The sequence below is a fragment of the Haemaphysalis longicornis genome, unplaced genomic scaffold, assembly GCF_048455015.1.
Source record: "Haemaphysalis longicornis isolate Haplotype H1 unplaced genomic scaffold, Haemaphysalis longicornis Haplotype H1 scaffold_10, whole genome shotgun sequence".
NCBI lineage: Eukaryota > Metazoa > Arthropoda > Arachnida > Ixodida > Ixodidae > Haemaphysalis > Haemaphysalis longicornis.
Genome location: NW_027526204.1, coordinates 61699762 through 61714559, shown reverse-complemented (window position 1 = coordinate 61714559; position 14798 = coordinate 61699762). Strand labels below are relative to the sequence as shown.

General features: G+C 47.3%; 1 protein-coding gene across 1 annotated transcript in view; it reads left to right on the top strand.

Annotated features, from left to right (window-relative positions):
• Positions 1-403: 403 nt before the first annotated feature.
• The window catches only part of LOC144158627 (uncharacterized), a 351003-nt gene continuing 336608 nt past the window's right edge, over positions 404-14798 (top strand). Inside the window, exon 1 of the mRNA XM_077689644.1 lies at positions 404-820. The gene's annotated coding sequence lies outside the window, so the exon portion shown is untranslated. The remainder of the gene's footprint in view (positions 821-14798) is intronic.

The window sequence follows — 14798 nt, the reverse complement described above, 5'->3', positions numbered from 1 at the left end:
AGCGCGAGCTCTCCCGACGACTGCGGCACCAAAGAGTTGGCCTCTCCCCCTTTCGCGCTCTCCGAGAAAGAAATAAACGCGCGAGCGCGCGGGCTCCCCGCTGTTCGAAACCGAAAGCACACGCGTGACCTACTTGCGTCGAAGCGAAACCGAAACTAACGCCCCCATTGGCTGCGCCGTGACGGATGTCGGTTGACGCGCAGCGGACACTCTGAGGTCAGTGGTCACGTGGTAACGCGCGGGTAGGCGACGTGTTTCGAACGGACCAATGGCGGCGAAGGGGAGCGCGAACCCGCGAGAATGGCGGCGCGCGCCGGGCGCGCGTGAGCGCGGGCCTTTCGGAACTCGACCGGTTCCGTTTTTTCGCTCTCGCGCTAGCGCTTCCGGATGGAAGAGTGCGGCGGTTCGTTTCTGCTCTTGCTGCTGCCAGCGCCGGCGGGCGCGCGTTGTCGGTGAATGCGGTGGTTTGTTGCAGCACGTGCAACGAGCGACGACGCAGTGCCGCCGCGATTTTTGCTCCGTTATACCCCGAGGGATTGTGAGCGGAGTGCCGCCGGTGGCTTGGCTCTCTGTTTCTTTTGCGACGCTGTGTTGGTGACTGTGTGACGAAGACTGGCGTTGACGTGATCCTTGACGGTGTTGGTGCTTGGTGAGGATAAACCGTGGGTCCGGGCGCCGATCATCGCCGGCTGAGCTCGTTTCTTCCGCTGCCCGGTTGGCTTCCGGCCGGGCTCCCCCTTCCGGATACGGATTTGAGCGCGTGTGCGCCGTCGCCGCCGAGGATTACGTAACGGGGCCGAGAGGATAAGACCGTCGACCGGTGAGTGCTGCTTTTCGGCACTCTCGTGGACGTTATAGCACTCGTGCCTTCGTGCAATGTGCGTGTGCGCACGGCCGAAAAAGTACGAGGTTGAGTGACAGAATGAAACACGTGTAGACCAATACCGTAAGCGTCCAAGCTGTGCTCTACAAATGTCATTGTTGAGCGGAGTTAAATTAAGGGCGACGGATAAATGGGGCGCGACGCAAGGGGTTGTTCAATATCTGCCGGCGCAAAAAAACCTCCCTACTAACGCTCCATTCGCTACTTGGGGCCGAACTCCAACTTATTGATGGGATACAAGGGGCAAGTGCTTGTGTAAATGACATAACCTGCGTTGTGAATAGTTTTGAGGGGATTGTCGTCGACCTGTGTGCACCATATTTACGTATTGCCCACTTTGACGTGTCGCGATGCGCGACTCCTTTGGCTAGCGAGTACATTTGGCAGAGATTGATGATTCCTGCCTGGACCCCGTGTTGATCCCGGCCATTTTCATCTCGGGTAATTTTTAGGTAGGTCCGCAATTGAAGTTAAGGCTTACTTGCTCTGACCTGTGTGGGGAAAATAAGTACTGCTGCTTCCTAACCAAAGATTGACCCTTCCGAACAGCATCGCGGAATTTTGTTCATTTTTTGAGAATTTTCTGTAAGTGTTATTGGGCAAACTGCCAATTCCGCGCTTTTTCAAACCTACTCAAAATCTGTAAAGTGTATAATTCAACCTGCCGACAATTCTATCCGGATGTTTGAATAATAAAAATAAAGTGATCCAGAAGGGAGCCGGGGGTTACCGGTGGAATGATTGTCAAACACCAGCGGACATAGATTTTATTCTCAATAAAGCCTTGATAACCTGCTGGTTGCTAGAATAACATCATTAGAACATACACACAAGTTTTTACCTCCGACACGTGCAGCCCCAAGTTAACAAGCTTGTAATTTTCCTTTTTAGGGGCTACGTGCAAATTATGTGCGCAGTAAACAAAATATTAGGCTGATGCTCGGTTACTTATTACAGCAACAAAAACAAAAATAAGGACGTAGAAGAAAAATTAATCATGATGTTGATTATTTATGTTCTCTTAGAGGGAGTATACATCCGTCTTAGTAAAATGAAAGAGTCGAAAAACGCATGCATGTGAATGGGGGTGCTAGTTTTTTATGTAAAAATAGGCTTAAGAGTTTTGTATTACCTGTAAATGGCAATAACGGCTGTCTTTAACAGGCCTTGTCGTATGTACGGCACGGCCATGTAATTAATACCCGACACACCGCAAATCCTTGAGATAACGAAGTCGCTTTCTTCCAAATCTCGCTTTGTATGAAGCTTTTAATGTATCCACAGAAGTGTATAGAGAGGCAATCAACCCCGCTTCTGCCAATGTGCAGTCTATAAACCTTTTCACCTGTTAATCTTTAATGAGATCAGGACACGTTCTGGGCTGTCTTGTGCATGCGCAGTTACAGCTTCCTGTCGACTGCGCCAATTATAGGGCCACTAGCGCAGCCCACTGATAAAATGGCCGCTCCAGGGCGAAGAAGTTAAAAAGGTCTTATAGACCTTTTTAACTTTTTAAAAGTCGGTTTTCCGTTTAGAGGTCTTTTTTGTAATGAGGGTTTATTGTATGACACTATCATTGGTAGTTATGCGACTAGCTTTGAGGATTATCAAAATTAATTTGTAGCTGCAATCTGAGCTCACAGGTTTATGAAACGTAGTCGTTTTTGTGCGCCACAATATGCACAAACCACGAACCTCTAGACGGATGATGCCGAGTGAAGGGCTCCCTCGGCCCGGAGCGCCTCGACTGCGCTCGTATCGACAGCGCTACTTTTCGCGAGCATGTATAAACGGACGGCCTTCGCGCGGTCTACGAACTCGGGGCAACAGGTGTTCGTTTCGAAACTAGGCTCGCGCGCGCGTATGTGGGTTCGTGCAGTTTTTACGCTGGTTACGATGCGTCAAGGAACTCTGACCTCACGTCTTGTATGTTAAATACCCACTTCCGTCGCTAACCCTGTGTGCTGTACTGACTCGCTCTTACCACTAGGACTATCGCGGTTACGATATCATCAAAAGCCCCTTTGCGTCAAGTGAAGGGAAGTGGCCTCTATACCAAAGATTCCCAACAACTCCGGCCGCGTATTTTCCTAACCCATTATTTACCCCCAAATTTTACAGCGGGGCTGTTATAGGCTAGGTTGTAAAGAAAACTGCATGCGTCCAAAGTATGCGCAGAAAGCAGTCCTTTCGAGAATTTTTTATCTTGAGGCAAAGCCAACTTTCTGGTAAATTCCCTGTAGCTGAATCTGATGTTGGCAATACTTTGAAAAAAAAAAAAATGAAACTGATATTGGCCGCAAGCGTGACTCCGCCATTACGCCAAGCTTCGTTTACTTGTTATAATTAGTTAATTCACTCAAAAGTTGTAACCATTAAATAATTCCCGGCTGCTGTCGATAAATGGTCGTCTACGGAGGGAGTATAGTTACAAAAAACGGCTGTAACTCTAGCTGTTTCCAAACCATCAAAAAACAATTTATGTGATAATTAGTCGCTAAGACGACTCTAACAGTACGCAAAATTTTATCTGATTTTTCTTAATTACGTAGTTTAGAGTGAAGGTGTTTATACGGCGGAATTCTTTTTTTTTTTTTTTTAATTGCGAAAGTTTGCTCTGCAGCATAAAACGGTGGAGGCGAGTGTGTTTAAATGTACATAAACAGGAAGTTTTCACTAAGAAAGTCTAAAAGGCTCCGGTGATACGGCCCAAAGAGCCAGCGTCTGTAGTCGGGAGGTCGGCCTGGGTTGAGTCCCACACTATGTAGTACTTGCTGTCGGGAACGTTGGAGGCCACGGCAAGTCCACAGAAGATGGTGAATGTCTGCGGTCGATGCCGACGTGGTGCAAAATGGGCATGTCCGGCCAAACGGAGCCCGTCGATCCGGGGGCCAGGTGTGGGTGACAGCTGGTGTAAGAGCAGCCCCGACGCGAATCCTTCGTAGCGCCACCTCCTCACGGCGGGTGAGCCCACCAGGGAGGTTTGATCCACACGGTGGAATAAGTGCGCGTGTGGAGCGCCGAAGGTCTTCTTTGTCGGTGGCCAACTTTGACATTGCGTCAACTGGAAATAAGGGCAGTGGATGCGTCGTTGGAGGTATACGGGTCGCCGCATCCGCCTGTTGCTGTCCAGGGGTCGATGTCCTCTGGGCCCAAGTAATCTTCACTCTGAAACTTAGGGCCGCAGCCTTCGCGTGGATGGTTTGGGACATGGGCACTTGATGAAGTACTTTCCGGAGGTCTCGGACTGCTTGCATTGAATCTGTAAAGATGTTGACAGGTTGCGATTGGTCTGGCCTCAGCAACTCTATAGTCGTCAAGGCGTCGAAAATCGCCTTGAGCTCAGCAAGTGTTGACGGGGGCCTCTGAGGGGCGTAGTAATGGCAGGTTTGAGAAAACTGCATGGCTGGGTTTACGACGGCTGTGGTAATAAGGCTTCCTGAAATACTGGCGTCGACGTAAAACGTATCTTGGCCAGCACTGGATGAGAGTTGCGGCGCAACACGGCTTGACCGACCCAGAGGCTTGCAGTCAGTAATTAATATTCGGGTCCAAGGAGCGGGTTCTGGAGAGGGATCTGGCGGCGTGTTAGTTTGGAGGCCCATATACCACCTTAAAGCAGCCACAGATGTGTACACCTGCGCTTTAAGAGATCGTGCCTGTCGCCGCTGGTGAACCAACTCATCTATCGTGTTAAGGCCAGCTTCTTCCTGTAGTGTGGAGATGCGCGTTAAGCGAGGAAGGCAGGTAATAGTCCTCATGGCTTCTCTATTGATGGCCTCTAGACGATCCCATTCCGCCCTTGTCATGTACTGAAACTGAGCCTGGTACGTGATACGTGGCTGCAGGATTGCACGTACGAGAAGCCGAGCCATCTCTGTGCGAGCTCCTCCCGATTTCATGGAAATCCGGCGAACTAGATGTAGCAGTTGAAGGGCGCGCCGGCGAGCTTCCCGGAGCCATGGCGTAGCTGAGCCGGAGGCCGCAACGTCCAGGCCAAGGATGCGGTGACAAGTAACTTTCGTCACTGGCTCGCCATCAAGATTTAGTAAAATGGGTCGGTTTTGCAGTTTTTGTCGAGCCCTTCGATTGGCGACGATAAGTAACACTGTCTTATCTCGGGATAGCATGAGTCCCACGCGTTTGCACCACGTGTCAACCATATTTAAAGTACTCTGAAGAGCGTGTTCTTGATCCGCAATGTCTGGAAGTGTCGACCAGAGCGTGATATCATCCGCATAGATGAGGCATTTTAGATCTTTCAATGCCCCTACTGTCCAAGCGAGCGGGAGAAGGGCAAGGTTGAACAGTATGGGTGCCAGGACCGATCCTTGTGGTACCCCGCGGCATGTTGAAAAGGAGCCAACCGCCTGTCCTGAGACTCTAATTGAAAATGTGCGGTGTGTTAAAAACGACTCTATAAAGGACACCACAGGCGCCGGGCACCCAAGCCAACGCAGTATTTGTAGGATTGCTTGATGGCTCACATTGTCGTACGCTTTCTTCACATCTAGGGCAAGAACAGAACGAATACGACAAGAGCGTCCTCCTATGAGTACGGAAGTAGAGAACGCTTCAAGGCCGTCCTCTGCGCCGATGTGGGGCCGAAAGCCGATCTGAGAGGGATGGTACCAACCCATGCCCTCAAGCCACCATGTGAGCCTTGATGCTAGCATACGCTCAGCCAGCTTGCATAAGGTACATGTCAGAGCAATCGGCCGTAGATTGCTGAGTCTATCCGGTGGTTTTCCTGCTTTCGGGACGCCTATGATTTCTGCGTGCTTCCAGAAAGTGGGTACGCATCCAGAGGCCCAAGCTTCGTTTATAGTGGTCAGTATGACCTGGAGATACTTCTCTGTGCAGTTCTTATACACTTCGTACTGTATGCCATCGGGGCCCGGTGCCTTATGTGTTCCTGCTGAGTCGATAGCTGCCAATAATTCCGCCATGGTGAAGGGGGAAACAAGACCAGCTGCCTCTTCCATGGTAAGGGGTCGGCCTGCCTCAGGTGGAAGGGGTGAAGGTCCCCCAAAGGAAGGAGGAGGCGTGTCATAATTGGGGAAAAAAGCCTTCATTGCCTCATCCGCAAATTCTTGCAAGGAGAGACCCGATGCTAGGTAAGCATTGTCCAAGGGGTTCTGCGGCTTGCGGCCTCGTTCCATTGCCTGAAACGTGCGCCATATCGAGGCTGTGTTTGTTGAGGGACCGAGGGAAGCACACCAATCCATCCAGCGAGCCCTGGAAAGACGTCGTTCATGTCTTCGCGCTTGGGCTGTCAGGTGATTAAGGTGGATCTTGGCACTCTCAGATGACGGTTGGCGGGCCGCAGTCAGTTCCGCGCGACGGCGGGTGGCCCACAATCGGAGCAGATGAAGGTCAGGCGTAGGTCGGGCTTCATCTACCCAAGAGATGTGCGTTGATGCGTGCAGTGCGCTTTGTAAGATAGAAATCGGGTCATCAGTCTCTTGTTCGAGGGGGGAGAGCTGTGATCTGAACTCATCCCAATCGATGACCCGGCAGCGTCGACTAAGTCGCGGCACCGGTCCTGCAGCAAGCCTAATATAAATGGGATGGTGATCACTCGCCCAGCAGTCGAGCTCCAAGTGCCATGAGGGCGCACCGTGCCCAAGCCACCAAGTCAGGTCCGGAGAGTAAGACGGTGTGCGAGGGTGTGTTTGCCGACGAGTGGGGCTGAGAACATCATTTAGGAGTTGAAAGTTCGCCCCCCTAAATGTGTCTTCAACCAGCTGACCTCTAGAGCTGTTCCTCGGGTAGCCCCAGGATCCATGCGGGGCATTAAAGTCTCCACACACCAGAATCGGGACTCCTGGGAAGTTGTGGCGGAGATGTGAAAGCCAGCCTAACCGAATTCGACTGGCATGACCACTGCTCGGTCGAGCGTAATAAGATACGAGAATCACCTCTGAGTGGGATAGGCGAACTCGCACAGCTACCACCTCTTGCCAAGCGGTGCACCACGCGGGAAGAGGGACCTGGGCTTGTGGCAAGTGGGAACGTACGTATACAATTGCTTTGCCTGGGGGGATGTCCGGACGTACACCCCGGCGGTCCCGAATGCTTGGCGACGTATGTACATTGAACTCCGATATTTGCGGAGCGCAGTTTGTTTCTTGTAGCAGGAGGGCCCATGCAGATAATTGGCCAATGCGCATGCGGTATTTCAGTTCACCGAGCTTACCCGTTAAGCCCCTACAGTTCCACTGGAGAACACAAGACAGGTGTGTAGGCCCTGCGGTGCTAGTCATCGCGAGAGATGAGCCGCGAGCACCGAAGCCAAATGCTGTAGCTGCTTCGACACGAACATCAGGAGCTGCTGTGGTGTCATCGGCGTCTCCCTTGTGTGCACCGGGAAGGACGGTGGTGTGGCAGGTGAAGTCGTGAAAGACGAATGTGGGGCAGGTGGAGTTGGTAAGCGCTGCTGGTTGTGTCGCTGAGACAGTATGACACGTCTTCTCCGGATGCGCTGAATTTCGGCCTCCAGTGTTGCCAGGCGTTGATCTAACGCGTCCAGTGTTTCAGTCTCTTCGGTCAGGGTCGCGTCCATACGGGTGCGTGAAGGGCGACTCTTAGTACGAGTGACTTCACTGTAACTCGGTTTGAACTGTGGGTCAGGTTCCTCAATTTCATACGATTGTTCTTCTGTAATGTCGGTCGACAGTGCTGCGTAACGATTTGATACTTCAATTGTGGTGACATTCTGTTGGTGACGTGAAGTAGCGAGTTGTAGGGTCTGGCGTTGTCGCATCTGCTCTGTTGCCTTCCGCTTGGTGGGGCACAGTGGAGAGGTAATCTGATGATCGTTGGTCTTGCAAAGTCCACATGTGAACTGCGATGTCGTCGTCTCCGCCACTTCTGCAGCAGTGTATGGGCATGAAGCCTTCATATGTCCGGGGCGGAGGCATTTGTAACAGTACACTGCAGATGGACGGTACTGGCGAACGTGAAGGACGCATCCATAGTAGTACATGCGAGGCGGTGAATCGGAATTCCCGTCGTCTGCTGTGAATACATGGGCTTATATATGGGAGGGAATCGGACAGCCCGATATTTTTCTACTACAATAAAACTGTAGCCCAACCAAATTTTATTCAGCTATTGAGCGAGGAAGTATGCTCAACTGCAAATTAGAAACAACGTGTTTCTTTCGTGCACTCCTTTGACTGTGCCCAGCACCGCTGGCTATCATTCTTTGTGTGTTCGTCCCACCTTTTTATCCCACCTGTTGTCACTCCCTGTTTCATTTGCCATCCCTTGGCAGCTATTTGGTAAGACGTATGGGTCGCTGTTTGTCTGCCATTCCACTTTTTACGACTAATTTGAGCTAGAACCCGAGTTTGTTCCCTAATACACGACGGAGTTTTGTTGTGCCGAATTGTCACTCCTGGCTTAATTCTCGTCTCCACGGCTCCTTCGGCCGACCTAAGCTCCCTCTCGACGTACTTATTAAAGCCCCCAGTATATTCGTAATCACCTTAATTACCGCGAGAAACGAATTGCCCCGTATCGGAATTGCTTTTATGCTGGGTCAGGTGGCATATGAAATCAAAATATGGCGGTTTTTAGAAAAATGTCCGAGAACACCAAAGCACTTTTTTACGGGTTCGCAATTCGAAAGCACAGGTGTACAGTTGAGCGCCTCGCATTGTCGAAGGGTTTCTCTAACCGCTGAGATTCGCTTCGCGATCCGACTTAAGCCTTGCGAATGAATGGCTTCGATCTGTCTCCCTCGTGTTGCGTCCCTGCTCGTTCTTGCCGCGGTGTATTGGGACATTTGACGACGGCGGGGAATTTCGTTGCTTCGTTGTACGTTCTTTCGGCTGCGTTCTTCCGCTCTGCAGGCTTCATCCTCAGTGTAGTGGAGCGGACGGCCGTCTTCATCGCGTTATGCAACCTTTCGTGCAATGGAGCGCTTCCGAGGGAGCCATGTTTCTTTCAAGGACACCGGGAGCTGGCTTTTTTCCTCGATGAGCCATTTAGTGCTTTCAATAGAAAAAAAATTACACCACCTTCCCGTAGGGGAACCATGAGGAGTACGCGAAGCAGCCATCTCGGTTTGTAGCGTCTCGGTTTGTAGCGCAGTGGGAAGAGCGCCACGTACCTTCCGTTGCGGCCAGAGAGTCGTGGGATCGAAACCGGGCGCCGCTTAACTATTTCTTTTTATAGTGGACTGCGCTGACGTCAGCCCAAACAATGACGGGGCTGAAGAGACGCGCATGCGCAGCAGAGTGCGGACGGCGGACAACAACAAGGGAGGGAGGGACACAGCCCCGAGCATGAGATGCTTCGCATCTAAAAACAAACAAAACAAATGCATACACTCCGAAGTAAGAATTTTGCAATAAATGCCCTAATTGTTCCACTGTTTACCGAGCTCTTTAAAGTTGCATGCCTTCACTACTACACGCGTTCATTGCTGAGAAGGTAAATTTCTAGGTGCTGTATCAGTGGTCAGAACGCCATCTCCGCTATAAGCTGCGGCTGAGTAGGCTAAAGGACACCAAGAAGTGTGGAATGCTCTGTTTTTTGTGTTTTTTTGCAGCGAAGATATGTATGGTAAATTGTCCCTAGGACTCTTATTAAATACCTCCACAGGACCCCATGTGCCACAGCGAAGATGCAACAACGAGCCATTCTAGAGCCGGCATCACTACTGTACGCAAATTTATTGTGGAAAGGCAGCTTTAGGAGTTGTATAAGAAATGTGATGTCAAAGTGTGATGGAACAACGCCATTTCTTTGAGTACATTCATAAGACTTCGGCGTATCCCTCGAAAGCGCTATGAAGTACCTTTGAAATCGGCTTACTATCGTGCACACGCGCAATTATGTAACCGCTTTTTTTCAGGGACAATTATAAGAAGTTTTATATCTAAGTGTAAAGGCCCTGGCTCTTTTTATTAATAGCATTTTCACACGCGGCGAAAGAGCGACACACCGAGTGGTCAGATGGACAGGAAGGTCTTTTGTTGAGTCCACATTGAAATGCTTAATTAAGCCTTAAAGAATTGATGTGCCCTTATACGTAAAGGGTCAGTGAATGAATTCTTTTCCCACTAGGCAGTTTACAACACTTTGGTCTCGGAAGTACGCTAATGTGATTTTCAAAAAAAAAAAAAATGTCCTTGCACAAGGAAGAATAATTCTCACGTAAAGGTGGCCAGAAGTTAAGCCGTTTGTAGTCAATCGTTATGTTTTATTAAGAAAGTATTTAGAGTCTGCATTACAGACGCTGGTTCATTTGACATTTTTGAGAATTCTCCCGTTCTTTCGTCTGCACGCGATCCATATTGATGAGTCACTAATTATAATAATTTCATGGGAAACGAACTAGGGGAGACCAAGAACTCGATGGAAGGATCAACAAAAAAATTCTTTGGCAATAATTTAATTAGAGTTCGTTCAGTCACGACACAAGTGGCTGGAAGTCGTTGGGAGAGGCCTTCGTACTGCAGTGGACTTGGATAGGATAGCGATGCTGCTGATGGTGATGATGATGATGATGATGAGTTTGTTTTAAGTGGTCTTCGAGCTTTTTCGAAAAAAAATTAGAAAGCTGGAAGTGGCACAGCACTAACTTAAAGGCAACGGGTAAGCAACGCAGGGGCTTTATGCGAAATTTTTTGCTTCTTTGCGGCCGTGTTCTCGATAAATTTAGTAACACTAAAATGTTCTGAAGGTTATCTTTTTAATTCATTTCTTAAAATTTTTAGCTCCGGAAGGAACATTGTTCTTGGTGAATACGAATGTGACCTTTCACCAGCTGCGAAGGCAACAGCCAATTAAGAAATTTTCTCTAGATATACTAATGCGGACCTAAAAGAGAGTGAGACGTATTTTATGTGTTTTCTTACATAATGTTTTGATTTTTGTAAATACCGGCCTCATTTGTCACATTTTATTCCTCTCCCAGAGAAAGCTTCTGTCGGAGCAATACGGCCAAATTGTGTTCTCAAACCATCACATGTGCGGGTCTAAAGCGACGGCGAATGGTAGACACGTTACATTCGCGCACACCAATGATATAAATGCCTTTTTCTATGCTGAAAATTTTAATTTAACAATTTATTTCGTCCAAGACGGCGAGAATCCTGTACTCATGCCTTATGTTTGCTTCGAGACATAATGGTGACTGAAGCTGTTGGCGTTTGGAATGCTTCCTGCACTTTTTACCAAGATGGCTACTTTAGTTCAACGGGATGCCTGTGATGCAGATCATTTGATACAGCGCTCACTTTGGTGTTGCCCCAGTATGAGCTTGAGAAATTTGCGTTTGCACTACAGTTCTATGCTCTATAGCTGGAAGGCATAGGTGTCAACCATCGCTTTCGCATAAGCCGACCACACCGTCTCTTTGTTTCCTCAACACTACGGGCTCGTGAGAACATTTTCAGTGCCCGACAGAATGACTGCGCGCGCCTCAACCTTTTATCCCGTGTCCGCTCTTTAACCGCTTAGTGCGTGCCGCTTTGGTCGATCTAATAATGCTAGCGTGGCGGCAAAAGTTCTTATGAAGAAATACAGAACACGCTGCATTGAAGGCATATCGTTACTGCATAAAACTAAATGGCGTTAGGAAGTTGATGCTCAGTTTTTTAGCAACAAACTTGACGAACAAGAAAAAACAACTTTCGGGGACATAGACACTTTTTGGCGTCGATACACCAGAAAACACAAAACAACAACAACAACAACAAAAAAAAAAAACAAACAGCGCCGTTTTGTGTCCCTTCTTCTCGTCGTTGTTTTGTTAAGCGCTGTTTAGGATGGACGGATACCAACTAGCCCAGCTGTCGATTCTGTTGAACAACATTTTGAACTTTGAGAACGAAAAGCTTAGTATTTACGACACCCGGATGTGACGCCCTTTGTCGATAAGCTTTGTACGATGCGTATTTCTTTTCCACGTAGGAGACTAGCGTAGCTCCCTCGATCATTCGACATTTACCAGTGGATGTTTACAGTCGATTTGAATACATTCGGAGCTCTTGCCACAAACGAGGCCAGATCTAAATAAACAGGTGACACGTCTTGTGTCCTAAAAACGCAGACACAGGGCTGACCTGTTCTGACACGTTCTACGAGGGCCTGATTAATTCAGTTGGAGTAAGATTCCCAAGGAGGTTCTCGGACTCTGGTGCTGGTATTTGTAAGGTGAGGCAGCAGTGACGAAGGTGGGGCAGTGTAGAATGGGTCTACAGCATGTTTTAGTTGCTAATCAATCTTCATTGTTCCCAAATTGGTCTTCTGATTAAAACAAACGTGTACATTCTTTATTTTGTTTTAAAAAAATGCTGTTAAGATTTGGATGAATGCTTACGTTAGAAAGATCCTCAATTTTCCTATTGTATGCAAAAAACGAACTATGGCTGTTTTGCCCCGAATGAGAGTCCGGAAATACGGAGGTGTATAGTAATTTACGGAAGCCTATTAGGACCCACAATATTGCGCAATTCGCGCTGGACATACCCCTCTTTTATGTATTTATGTATGTATGTATGTTTGTTTGTACACATGTACGTATGTGCGCATGCATGCATGTGCGTATGTATGTATGTATGTATGTATGTATGTATGTATGTATGTATGTATGTATGTATGTATGTATGTATGTATGTATGTATGTATGTATGTATGTATGTATGTATGTATGTATGTATGTATGTTGTATGTATGTATGTATGTATGTGCGTATGTATGTATGTATGTATGTATGTATGTATGTATGTATGTATGTATGTATGTATGTATGTATGTATGTATGTATGTATGTATGTATGTATGTATGTATGTATGTATGTATGTGCGTATGTATGTGCGTATGTGCGTATGTATGTGCGTATGTATGTATGTATGTATGTATGTATGTATGTACGTATGTATGTATGTATGTATGTACAAACGTGCTTGCTATTGACTTCAATCATTACGGGCACTAATTGCGTATGCGTATTTTTTGACTCACTGGAGTAACGCCTCAGATAAAATTACTTCCGCTGATTTTCAAAGAAACGAAAATTACTCATATTGTTAACGGCTTCATGAGCACATCAGATCGCACACTGCATCGTTTATGTCTCAGAACATCTCAATTCTGCTGGCTAAAATCAATCAATCAATCAATCAATCAATCAATCAATCAATCAATCAATCAATCAATCAATCAATCAATCAATCAATCAATCAATCAATCAATCAATCAATCAATCAATCAATCAATCAATCAATCAATCAATCAATGCTTCTTAAGGAGAGCAACAATAGCCAGAAGACTGGTACTGCACCCGTGAGGGAAAGGGTCGTAATTTAAATACACGGCAAGTAACTAATGACGATACAAAATACTCCAGCCTTTCGAAGTAAATGAGCGGTGTCTGTCGATGAGATAGGTGCTCTAAAAATGATTCCTGCTTCACGGAAGATTTGTGCTGAAGTACCCCATCACACTTTTTCTTCGTCCCGCACGCCCCACTAGCATTATTTCAACGTCATGCTCCTCTCGCTTTTCTCCCCCTCCCACTCACCACCCCTGCATTCCTGGCCCCCTCATCGGTTTCAAAGTCACCCCCCCCCCTTTTCCCGGCAACCCCATATCTTACAAAGCGGGTACAGTTTACATTACTTTATAGCGTTGTGGCTGCGTGGGTAACTTCCATACAATAACTGCTCTATTTTCGATTGTGGGTGCTATACGCGCAGAAGACACACCTGGTCACCCGGGGATAGGCGGCGAGAGATGTAATCGACTTTTGTGAAGCGGGAACCACCTCCGTCCAGTGTAAAGTTCGCACTGAAAGCTCCTCGAACAAAGTTTTTTTTTTCTCTGCTCCTGGGCTATGAGGCGCGCCCTAGTGAAGGGCTCCAGATTAATTTTCACCATCTGATCTTCAACAGCGCCAAAATCTCAACACACGGGTGTTCTTTCCGTCTCCATAAGAAAGGCGGCCGCCGCGACCGGGCATCAATATGTGTCCTGGGGCTCAGCAGCCCGAAGTGTGAGCCACTGAGCTACCGTTGCGGGTAACTGTTCTATTTTCATTTCTTAAAATTTGGCCCGTTATTATTTTCACTGAATTCCAGGGCATATTCTAGAGAACTGCGTACATCATTTTATAGAACGTGCATTCATAGGTATACATTTATGAGTGTAATCTTCATAGTGCAAAAAAGCAACCCACCCAACTTTTAACGCATACAACGTAGAGTGATGCCTATTTGTACATGCCAATGTTACATACCTGGCCGTACGAGCCTACTGAAATACTTTTTTATAGCGGCTGGACTGAGCTACACACTACCGGCTTGGCATCTCTGCAACTCATTAATATAATAGACCAATCATGGCCTATGCAAAAGTACGGCAACAATACAAATGCACGAGGAAAATGTAAGTGTAATACAACATACAAAACAAGTATACAACAGAGAACACAAGATAAATGAAAAAAAGATGTACAGAAATTTGTATACTTGTGGGCTAACGTGCTATTATACGCACACAAGTGCTCCGCATTTTGAGGTTATTTTAATGACTATAATTTTTCGTGGGCTATTCAAACGCGAAAAGTTTGGTCTGTTTCTCTACGTGCCTGTCCCTAAATTCAGCCGCTCGGCTAAAGCTGAAAGAATTCATGAAGGAGGCGTTCATATAGAGGCAACGTTTTCTGTATACTAAATATATTCTTCAACATTCATCAGCAAAAGGATAGGCATATTTAAGAAAAAAAAAACATCAACACATGACTGGTATATGCGCTGTTCTTTTAATTAGAAGTAGATGGGTGCTCGATTCTTGCGAAAACAACCTTAAAAAACGCGTTTTTTTAAAAACAATGCTTTAAAGGAGCCATGAAGAGAAAATACAACTTCGTTTATTTTTGAAAGAACTAGGATTCAG